Here is an 8,703-nt window from a genome sequence, read left to right as displayed (position 1 = left end):
CCCTCTCTCTCTCTCTCTCTCTCTCTCTCTCTCTCTCTCTCTCTTTCTTTCTTTCTTTCTTTCTTTCTGTAAATCTAAAGTCTTGTGGCAGGGAATTGGTGGGTGTCAGGCCACCTGTCTGCCTTGCCACTGGGGTTGTTAGGGCCATTCAGGGAAGGCAGAATGCAGTCCGTGATAGGGGTCTCCAGGTGTCCTTCTTGGAGGGACCAGAATCGATAAATTCCGAGGATCTCTAGTCTCGCTGGAACGAAAGGTTCTCTGGGGCTCTGGTCTGGCCAGACAGCTCAAAGTATTATAGTTCTCCTAAGGGAAGCCCGTAGCAGTGCCAAAGCCTCAGCAGCGCTCCCAGCCTGCTGGATAGACCCCAGGTCTAGCGATGAATGGTTCCAGAGAGAAAAATTTTCCCCAGAGTGTTACAGCTCAATAAAAAAACAAAAAACAAAAAACAAAAAACAAAAAACAAAAAAACAGTCACTCTCAGACGATTCTCGGTGAGATAACTCGTGTGCTTTATTCCATGTAGATAGGACCTTATAAACATTTTGGGAGCAGGGTGGGATCCGGAGGAAATGCTTCCCTTGGCTCAGTCTGAGGTGTTAGGGATGTTCTATTTGCATGGGGGACATAAGGACATAAGGATCCTCTTAGTGGGGTGTCGTGGTTGCACGTTCCAGAACAAGGGGAGCTTGGCAGGGAACTGACCCCTACGCCCGCTGTTCTCAATTTTGAGATTCCCCCTAGGGTTTGGGCCTGCTCAGCCTTACAAGTTCTTCTGTCTGGTGGCACGACCCACTTTCCCCACAGGTGGGTAGTGAAAAATTCACCCACGTAAGTCCAGAGGAGAAAAAGGCAACGTGTGTTTTTGTTTTGTGTACTGCAGGAAAACAGTGGGCTAAGGAGTAACGGATCATGGCGATTTTATTTGAAAGCTGTCCTCTACAATTGGCATTCCCAGCAATAATTCTACTGTGCAACTCAGGGCAGTCCTGATGTCCTGACTGGTCAATGTTGGTCTCTAGGGGGCTGTTGGCTCTGTGGCAATGGTTCACATAGTTAATTTGGATGTACTATGCACTGTCATGCCATTTCATGACTGGTGGGCAGGCCAGAAAGGAGTCTGTTTCTTTTATGAAGTTAAAAATGCTTCAGGCCCACACTGTGTTGTCTAACTCCCTGATAGGGTGCCATCTCCTTTTCTGTCTCACAGTCATGGCCCCAGTTATTTCATCCATAAATATTTCAGTAGGCATCTCTAAGAAGGGTTTCAAAGTATAACCAAGATATCATTGTAACCCTGTAACATTGTAAAAATGAACAATTGTTTCTTGATGTCACCTAATGAATTATTAAGTATGTTTTGCCTTTCTCAATTGTCACCAAATAAGCTCATAGCTGCTTTATTTAAATTAGGGTTCAAATGCAGAGCCCTTCTCCCCTCAGGAAAGCACGCTACCACATGAACCGCTTCCCCTTCCTGTCAGGGCGTGACTGGGCCCATGAGCTCCTCCTCCTCATTCTTAGTTAGAGATTAGGTTTCAGGTTCACATTTCATGCCATTTAAAATTCTGGACACATCACCTCTTGGCCTTTTGGCTAAGATCAAATGTAGAATTCTAGACACTGTGAGTATCCAGCTGCAATTTTCCAGTGTGTCATTTTATATTAATTCTTCTCAGATTTTTTTTTTTTTTTTGAGACAGGGTTACTCTGTGTAACCTTGGCTGTGCTGGGACTAAAGGTGTGTGCCACCATGCCCGGCAACAGATTTTTTTTTTTTTTTTAACAACTTGACTTTTTTCCTTTTTATGTATTTTTCTCTCAGATATAACATCCTGAAGTCAATTTTACCCCCCCTTCCCTCTCCCTTCCCACCTTCTCTTTCCCTGGGCTCTATCTCCTACTTCACCTCCCCTCAGAAGAGAGCAGGCTTTCTAGGGACATCGACATAAAATGGCATAAAGGGGTTACAATAAGAGCAGGCGCATATTCTCACATGAAGACTGCACAAAGCAACCCAATAGGAGGATAAGCGTCCAAAGGACGCAAAAGAGTCAGAAACGGCCCCTGCTCTCACTGTTGGGAATCTCAGAAGAACACTGAGCTACACAACCACTACATATATGCAGAGAACCTATACACGCTCCTTGATCTCTGTGAGCCCACCTGAGTCAGTTGATTCTGTGGGCCAGGTTCTCCCACTTGACTTTTAAAAAAATCACTGAGGCTGTGGAATGCTTACAGACAGGAGCCTAGCATGACTGTCCTACGAGAAGGCCAACTAGCACCCGACTGAGACAGTTGCAGATACTTACACCCAACCAATGGGCTGTAGTCTGGAACCCCTGTGGTTGAATTGGGAAAAAGGCTGGAAGAAGTTGAGGAGGAGGGCAACTCTATAGGAAGACCAGCAGTCTCAACTAACCTGGACCCCTGCGATCTCTCCGACACTGAGCCACCAACCAGGCAGTACACACTAGCTGGTCTGAGACCCTCGACACATGTACAGCAGAGGACTGTCTGGTCTGGCTTCAGTGAGAGAAGACGCACCTAACCCCTCTAGAGACTTGAGCTCCCAGGGAGTGGAGAAACCTGGCAGGGTGGAGTGGGACTGGGGGGTGGGGTAGGGAGTGGGGACATCCTCTTGGAGACAAGGGGGAGGAGGGATGGGAGGAGGAACTGTTGGAGGGAGGACTAGGAGGGAGATTACAACTGGACTATAAGAAAAAGATTAAAGATAAATATTTTTTTAAAAGAAAAATTATGCTTGTTGCTAATTTATCTTAAACAGAATGAGATCATTTATTCTGGAATTAAACACCAGTGATGACGACCCTGGAGCATGGATTTAAGTTACCTTTAATACCCATGTTCCAACTTAGTAGCAGTTTCGTTACATTTTGTAACAGAAAAAAAAAAAAAAGAAAAAAGAAAAAAAGAAAGTAATAAGCTAAGGCACTTAAAAAAGTATGTTGGCTTGGGGCTGGAGAGATGGCCCAGCATTTAAGAGTACTGTCTGTATCTTCAGATGTCCTGGGTTCAATTCCCAGCAATCACATGGTGGCGGACAACCATCTATTCTGGGATCTGATGCCCTCTTTGGATGTGCAGTCAAACATGCAAGTAGAGCACTCCTATAAATAAATAAGTCTGAAAAAAAATGCATTAGTTGGAATATCAGGTAGGCGGGGTTTCCCCTGGGAAATCTCTGTTAGAGACAGAGGACCATCTGACAATGCTACCAGACTTTGGATCGACGGGTATTTGGACTTGTTTGAACAATTCAAAACCATAGTCACACAAATGGATGCTAGGTGGGACATGGAGGTGGACAACTGGGAAAGGGAAGAGACAGAAAGATAGGGGATAAAGGACATGCAGGGAATAAAGGCAGCTCCAAATAACTTGGACTCAGAACTTGACACTCTGACCCTCCACACACAATCGTTCAGTTCTAGTTAAGTCAGCCAGTCTTGTAGAACCTTCAACACTGGTGGGGCCCGGCCTTCAGCTCATGCTTTTATTTCTTCTCCTGGCATCTCACATTTGCATACAGTTTCAAAAGTAGTTTAAGTCTCACCAGACACAGAAGGAGATGGTGCTGAGATCTGAGCCAGAGGTGGGAAGATCTAGAATTTGAAATCTGGACAAGGTGAGTTTGACGCCCAGTCTAGGCTACATAGTGTGATACCGTATCTCAAATAAATAAGCAAGCAAAGCAACACAAAACACACACACACACACACACACACACACACACACAGAGAGAGAGAGAGAAGAGAGAGAGAGAGAGAGAGAGAGAGAGAGAGAGAGAGAGAGAGAGAGAGAGAATGAACAATTTATAGATTGGATTTTGCTAAAGAATTTTTTCCTTCTTTAGAGCCAACATTTTGAAAAGCATCATTATACTGCCATCTCCTGGATGCTTGCGATGCTTACACATAAACGTCTACCTAGATTTTTTTCATGATGTTCTTCTTTAAAGAGGAAGTACAGTAAAAATATCTCTTCAGTTAATTGGGGCAGTTCTTTTTAAACACCCAAACACATGTGTTAAAAACAAATTATTCATCAATCTATATTAATTCACAGAGGAAGGAGAAAATTGTGTAGTTGACCTCCACAAGAAATCCAGCTGCTGTCTTCTGGCCTTGATTCCAACCTTTTCTGATTACTCTAAGATGAATGGTCACACACATGTTGGGTAAAATGAACTCTCAGTGTTATTGAGAATATAAATTGTGATTGCCCCTTGATAAGAAAATATTGGCTACATTGGTAAGAAGTAAAATCTATTTCCTATACCCTAGGAAATGTATGAATTCATTCTACATATACGCTCACAAATGTGTATGTATACACACCCCCTCACACGCACCATACACATTTTAATTTTAGAAAAATCCAAAATGCTTATGCAATGTAATTCTGTTCAACTCATTAAAGATGATATAAATGTGCAAGTAATAATTATGAAGGGTTTTGTGGACTATTTTAAATATTTTGAGCTTGGATTGGGAAACAATCTATGGAATAAGCATTGTTCACCTGTGTACCTGTGTGTGCGTGCACGCGTGTATGTGTATGTGTCCGTGTGTGTCCATGTGTGTGTGTGCTTATCTGACTGTCTGTGTGTCTGTCTGTGTGCTCATGTGTGTATGGGTGCATGTACAGTGCTGGAGTTTGAACCTCCTACAAGCTAGGCAGGTCCTCCCTCTGAGCTATGTGGCTTGTCTTTCTTATTTTTTATGGACAGATATTTATTTGTTTATTATTTTTTGTTTTTGGTGTTTTCTGAAGGTCTTTCTATGTAGCTCTGCCTGGCCTGGAATTCCTTAAGTAGATCAGGCTGACCACAAACTTGTGGCATCCTCTACCTTAACCATTGGCAGATGTGTATGCAACAAAAGTTGAAGTTGAGTTTCTACTAGTTACTAGATGCATGATACATTGTGTTAGATTGTTTTTTTTAAAGATTTATTTATTTATTTTACATATATGAGTACACTGTAGCTGTGCAGATGGTTGTGAGCCACCATGTGGTTGCTGGGATTTGAACTCTGGACCTTTGGAAGAGCAGTCAGTGCTCTTACCTGCTGAGCCATCTCACCAGCCCCATTGTGTTAGATCTTGACTCAAACCGGAATCACTTAGGCAGAGAGGGCCTCAGTTGAAGAATCTGTGGGACATTTTCTTCATTAACAACGGATGTGGAAGGGCTCAGCCCACTGTGGGAGGTGCCAACCTTTGGTAAATAGTCCTGGGTGATGTAAGGAAGCAGCCTGAGCAAGCCATGGAGACAAGCCAGTGAGTTGCATTGCTCCGTGGTCTCTGCTTCACTTCATGCCTTGGCTTCAACTTAGTGATGAACTGTGATGCAGGAGCTGTAACAGGAAACCTCTTCCTCTTCAACTTTGCCTTTGGTTACAGTGATTTACTACAGCAAAAGCAAGCTTAACCAGAACATACACTAAGATTTACAGAAATGAAGCGGGGGGCAAAGTATAATGCTAACTTTGTGGTACAAGAAATGATCTAAGGCTCTGGAGAGGTGGTTTAGCGGTTAAGAGCACTGACTGCTCTCCCAGAGGTCCTGAGTTCAAATCCCAGCAACCACATGGTAGCTCACAACCATCTGTAATGGAATGTGATGCCCTCTTCTGGCCTGTCTGGAGTCAGCCACAGAGTACTCATATACATAAAATGAATCCTTTAAGAAAAAAGAAATGATCTAAGATAATTCGAGCATAAGATGTTTGGTGCCCTTTATACGAAAGAAAAACATTAAATGAGGAAAAAACTTAAGATGTCTATGAGATGATCTTATCTTAAAGTTCTTGTTATTCTAGTTGTGGTGGTGTACTACCTCCTGAGCAGTCGTTAAATGTGCAGAAGTCAGAAAACAGAAATCTGGGAAGCTTTATCTATCCCTTTAAAAAAAAAAAAAGATTTATTTATTGCTAAATATAAGTACACTGTAGCTGTCTTCAGACACACCAGAAGAGGGCGTTAGATCTCATTACGGATGGTTGTGAGCCTTCGGAAGAGCAGTCGGAGCGCTTAACCACTGAGCCATCTCTCCAGCCCCACTTTGTCTATTCTTAATACTGCCTTGTATGGACTTACATCTGAAATTTGGGTTAGACATGACTAATAAGGCCATACACATATCATGTTTATGAAAATATACAGTGCAGATCTGTAGAGATAGAATACATGGTACAGATCTGCCCAGCGGGTGCAACAATGGCTTGAGAGAGGAAAAAGGGGCAGCCTGTGTGTGTGTGTGTGTGTTTTTTTTTTTTTTTTTGGTTTTTCAAGACAGGGTTTCTCTGTATAGTCCTGGCTGTCCTGGAACTCACTTTGTAGTCCAGGCTGGCCTCGAACTCAGAAATCCGCTTGCCTCTGCCTCCTGAGTGCTGGGATTAAAGGCGAGCACCACCACACCTAGCTAATATTGTTTTAAATTCTTTATATATATTTATATATGCACACGCATATATGCATATATACATATATATACATATATGCACATATACATATATACATGCATATATACATATATACACCTATATATGCATATATACACACACACATATATATCTGAGTCCAGTTAGTGCTGCCCGTACAGGTGTGGGACCATCCAACAGCGCATGAACAACCTACTAAGACCATGCCCCTAAAGAAAACTGATTGTCCCTCCTACAGCAGCCTTCAGCTGTGTAGGTAAGGGGTATGGCTCTTAGGTTCTTCATCAACCCATGCTGTAGCGTTGACTGTCTTGATCTTGTTCAGGAGATTACAGCTGCTGTGAGGTCACGAGTACAATGCCCCTAACAGGTCAAGAAGCTACTGATTTACAGCGGCTCTCCTCCGCCAACAAACTCTGGGCTCTTGTGATCCTTCTGCCCCCTCTTTTGCAACACTCCATGAGCCAATCTGCGAAGGAGTGTGATGCAGATGTCCCAAGTAGGTCTGAGGAGTTGTGCATTTCTATATTAACTGCCATCCAGTAAATAAAGAATTGTCTCTGGTGAGGATTGAAAACAACATTGACTTTGATATAGACTGTGGTATAGTGTGTGTGTGTGTGTGTGTGTGTGTGTGTGTGTCTGGGCCTGTATTTAATTTTTATTATACTTTGAAATAGGGTGTTATGACGTAGCCCCAGCTTATTTGAACTCCCTATGTAGAGTAGGCTGGTCTTGAACTTCTCTGCTTCTCTAGTGCCAGGAATACAGGCCTGCAACACCATGCCCAACTTAACTCTGGGAATTCTACTACATAGCAAGGGGAGGGGGGAATGAACACTAAGACACACATATCAATTTTTGATAGAGTTACTATAGAGACAATGAGTAGAATAACATAAATTATCTCAATTTATTTGCATATATTTTTTCTTTTGATTTCTAGCATTCCAAAATTGGCTATTTATAAAAAATATTTCTTTTTTTTTTAGATTTACATATTTACTATGTATACAGTGTCCTGCGTACATATATACCTACACATCAGAAGAGGGCGCTAGATCTCATTATAAATGGTTATGAGTCACTTAACCACTTAACCTCTGAGCCGTTTCTCCAGCCCTCCAAAACTTGCTATTTTTATAACACACACTTTAATACATCCTGTAGCTTTGCAAGTGGGCCAGGGAGGTTAAGCTTAATGAGAAAGAAAAATAAATGCTAACATAAATTAGGAACTTGCAAAATTTGAGAGTTTATTAATATGATGGCGATGGTGATAAGGTTGTGTGTATGTAAACATAGTACTTATGTGCCACAGCACACGTGGGCTAGGCAGAAGACATGTTCAGGAGTCAGTTATCACCTTTCATCTTGGGTTTCAGGGGTTGAACTCAGGGTGTCAGGCATGTCTGGCCAATGCTTTTTTCCTATGCAGACACTTATTAATTCTGTGTGAGCTATTTCACTTCTGTGCACACAACTGAAGTCATTCTTCATCTGCCGTCCATTAAGTAATCAAAACACATAGGAACAGGCAGGATACAAGCTGTCTTATGTTTTTCCTTTATTCTATAAATAAAACCCACCTTGGCTAAAATGGTACCAGAGATTTCCCAAGGTACCATTGGCTCCCTGACTAAGTATGGAGGAATTCTACATGATACCCTGTTTTCTATTTCTGGTCAGACTACGCTGAGATGATTTTTCTTCTCTGTACCTTGCAGGGCAAGCACAGAGGCTCTGCCTAAGTTTTGGCAGTTTGGGGGCATGTACCTCAAAAAGGAGTTTTCCTCTACATCTTTGCTGTGGTATGATGTAATGTGGCCCTTTTCAACTGCATCTTAAAGCTTAGTTCTTCAGTGGAATGTGATGGATGGAAGGGTAAGTGGGCATTGGGGGTCAGGTGCTCACCGGTGCTTTTCTCACCAGAGTAGGGTAGCTATCATAGGATATCCAGCTGATTTCTACCCTATCCACCCGCCTCTTCTTTTTTTTTATTTGTTTTGCTTTTCTGCCCTGTTCAGGACAGCACTTTGCCCTCCTCTACCTAGAAATTCCTTCCTTTATAAAATATTCAGTCTCAGATGACCTGTCATAACAACAGAAAATGTACTAGAACAATCTTTCAAATAATTTTCCAGGCCAGGTATGGTGGCATATGATTTTAATTCCAGCACTTGGGAGGCAAAACCAGAGGCAGGCAGATCTTGTAAGTTCTAATCAGTCTGGATGA

At 42.4% G+C, this 8,703-nt stretch overlaps 1 non-coding gene across 1 annotated transcript; it reads left to right on the top strand.

The window, feature by feature from the left end:
• Positions 1–1,573: 1,573 nt before the first annotated feature.
• LOC115065026 lies at positions 1,574–1,773 on the top strand. Its single transcript, XR_003844829.1, has one exon. It is a non-coding gene; the product is annotated as a U2 spliceosomal RNA (small nuclear RNA).
• The last annotated feature ends 6,930 nt before the right edge of the window (positions 1,774–8,703 follow it).

Source organism: Mus pahari, chromosome 11, assembly GCF_900095145.1.
Source record: "Mus pahari chromosome 11, PAHARI_EIJ_v1.1, whole genome shotgun sequence".
Classification (NCBI taxonomy): Eukaryota; Metazoa; Chordata; class Mammalia; order Rodentia; family Muridae; genus Mus; species Mus pahari.
Note: the sequence above shows the minus strand (reverse complement) of the source record. Positions and strands in the feature narration are given on the sequence as shown.